The following is a 3,230-nucleotide window of genomic DNA, read 5'->3' on the forward strand; positions in this document are numbered from 1 at the left end:
TTGGTTTGGTTGAAGAATGGTGAGTAGAGGAAGTTCGAATGCTTCAACATCATAAGTAATCTTCCAAGTGTGACCTCGAGTCTACACATGGTCCAATTCTGGAATGCCATGTCAACAAGGTTGGTGTTTGGATTGATTCGATCAGAAATATGGCAACAATATGGAAAATTTTGGAATTCTTCTCAGAATTTGGAAGTTTTATTGGTTTGATTGCACATTGGTGGATCTATGAAACTTCATTTAAGTGTGGGATATTGTTTTGGTTATTAAGAGAATGTTTCTATTAGCGGTTGAGGTTCGTCGTTTTGCTCGACCCACTGGTACTTCACCCTTTGGGTAATTTATGTTAAAAAGGAACAGAATCAGCCTGAAGAGCATTGTGTTTTCCCTTGGGAAGTGTGAATTATTGGCTGTGCAACATATAAGGTTTTGTGAAGTATAATTGGATTGAGTGTAATAGCCTGAGCACACTCGGTTTGGCCTTATGGAATAATTCTTATTTGATTTATTGCTTTCGATTTGGGTCAAGTGTTCAACAATTTATCTTATTTCCTAGTTACATGTGAGCATTTTTTGTCCGATGATGCATCAATAACAATTTATACCATGGAAAGGTTGCGTGTTATAGAATGGTATGTGTCCTGAGATTGTTGGTAAGTGTAAGGTGAGATGTTGACTTGGTTCCTGCAGGTTGGTAGGATGATAGCTATGTGCCTATAGGCCCACCGAGTGTGGGTCGGGAGTCTTCATGTGTGTCTGATTAGGTGATGCCAAGAACGGTAAGGAACCGTTAACTTCTCATTCTAATGGTTGGATGGTGTCTTGACGTGTAATGAACCATCGTGGATTTTACTTATGTGTATTGGGATAAGAGCTGTGTCATGGAGATCCATATGTTTGGTTTTTTGGTCCTTGGAATAGTTGGGTATTTTGACCAGTATGGAAATACTATTGATGACTCAGTAGCCGATGAGTTTGGGTCGGGCTTTGGTACGACTGTGAATTGTTGGAAAAGTCACGGTTGTTTATCGGTAGTTCCCCGTGGTGTTTTCCTAGTATATCTTTATTCTTTGTTGCAAGAATGGTTTCAAGTTAGTAAAGTTGCTAGTGATGGAGTTCATTGTATGAATCTAGGATGGCATTTTAGATGGTTCTACCCTGAGCATATGGGGGTATGTATGTCGCCTGAGATTTTCTTCTGGATTGACCACTGTTACACTCATGGGAGTTGTGGGATAGTGATGAATTGTCAGAAAGTCAAATGTGTATTTGAGAACTTTTAATCGATTTCTGAATTTAGGATGGGTTGAAATTCCTGATGTAAATGTTTTTAGTATTGTTATGCACGGTTTAAGGATGTTCCAAGTCATAGACTTGGGGTCAGGATGACGTGTGGATGATCATCAACCATTATGTATGTCCCTGGAAAGTTAGATTAATGGATTCCCGATTTTGTAAGGCATGAATCGGTTCAGTCACAACTTCGAGATTTTCCCGGTTTGAGTAGTTTGCTATGAGCGAGTGGGGTCACACCATTAGCGGAGAGAGAGATAGTTGTTGCAGTTGAGTGTTTTCAAGTGTTTGGATTATTTTTTGGCATCGGTTGGGTTCTGCATGGTCTCTCAACTTTTCAATTTTGATGTGTTGATGTTATGAAGTGATGGGAGGGAGCATGTGAATTGTGTTAGTATAGTTTCTAGGAATTCTAACCGATTCATATTTCAAGGACGAAATCCAGTTTAAGTGGGGGATAATTATAACACCTAATTTTTGTGATGTTCTAATTTCGGGAGATCGGGCTGGAATTTGATTGAGTGAAGGTCTTGGGATTCAAAGGAATAGAGTTTAGACCATATCATATATTGATAATGTTGGTTAATTGATTAAGGCCCTCAAATTGTGCTTTGAGATATAGGGTAAAATTGGAAAGGTGATATTTCGCGCTTCTTGCATGAATTAAGGATTTTAGTTCAATGTGGGGCACGTCAATACCTTTCCCTACATATAAAGATTGCTAAAAACGAAGTTGAAACGAAGAAGTTATGATTGTTTGAAGTTGATTTGGAAATTGAGAATTGTGCCCTACGTTGAGCGTAGGTAATGAATACTGGAATGTGAGCTTAATGACCTACAATGAGCGTAGGTTATGCTACGATGAGCGCAACCGCTGTAGACCAAAACCCTAACCCTAAGGTTTTGATCCTACTTAAGGGCTCTAACTTCTTGGGATCCTTCCTATGACCAGCCTCCATCACCTCATATCATTCATTGAGAAACCCTAGCCTCCTCTTTCTTGTTTTGAGTCTTGGCATCTTTTGTGAGCTTATCTTCTCCATTTGATGGCTGAATCTTGAAGAAAAAGGTGTTTGTAAATACATGGAAGAAGGGTTCAAGCTTAGATCCAGCAAGGTTGCTTCATTCCTAGACTATTGTGAGTAAAAAGCTTATAACTTGCTCATTGGTTTCATAGATCTTGTTATTTTACATACTTGCCACTTTTTCGTCCCTTGAGCTTGTGTTTTGGGAGTTGAGACAACTCCAATACCTTTTGAGCTATATGGAACGCTATTGGAACTTTTTGGACTTGGAAAGTTGTGCTTTGGTGCTTGTTCTTTAATCCATACAAGTTATGTTAGCATTTTTGGTCATTTTAGTGCATAAGGTTTAGATCTTACTTGATGGGAGTGTCTTAATGGGTAAAGTTGGAAACTTTATCCATTAAGACATTGTAAAGGTCCGTATTTGAAAGTTTGAAGGGTTGGTTTCTATATGAAGAGCTTAATAGAGTTTTTGGACTTTTAAGGCTACGATGGCGTAGGAAGGTCCTCTATGATGAACGTAAAGCAGTATGCTATGCTAAGCGTAGGTTAGCTAAGGGTTGAACGTTGACTTTTGACCAGTTTGACACTTTGTCAACTGTATTGGGATTTAGTCTTGGATGGGCAAAATGTTCTTTTGCCCCAAAAAGGATTAGTTATGAACCAAGACTCTTTGGGAGTTAGTTATTACCTTAATTGTTAATAAGTCTTTTATTATGCATTTAACATGAGGATACTGGATATCATCACCTTGAGTGTGGGGTTCATCTTGTCTTCAGATCAAGGTGAATTTTCTCATTATACTTTGTACTACAGTATATTCATTGTGGGTAGGGTGTTGTTATGTTGTAGTATTCTATTAATTTGGTAGATCATCTATGATTACATGTATTTGCTTGTTATTTTCATTGA

This window comes from Lactuca sativa, chromosome 4 (assembly GCF_002870075.4).
Source record: "Lactuca sativa cultivar Salinas chromosome 4, Lsat_Salinas_v11, whole genome shotgun sequence".
Taxonomy (NCBI): domain Eukaryota; kingdom Viridiplantae; phylum Streptophyta; class Magnoliopsida; order Asterales; family Asteraceae; genus Lactuca; species Lactuca sativa.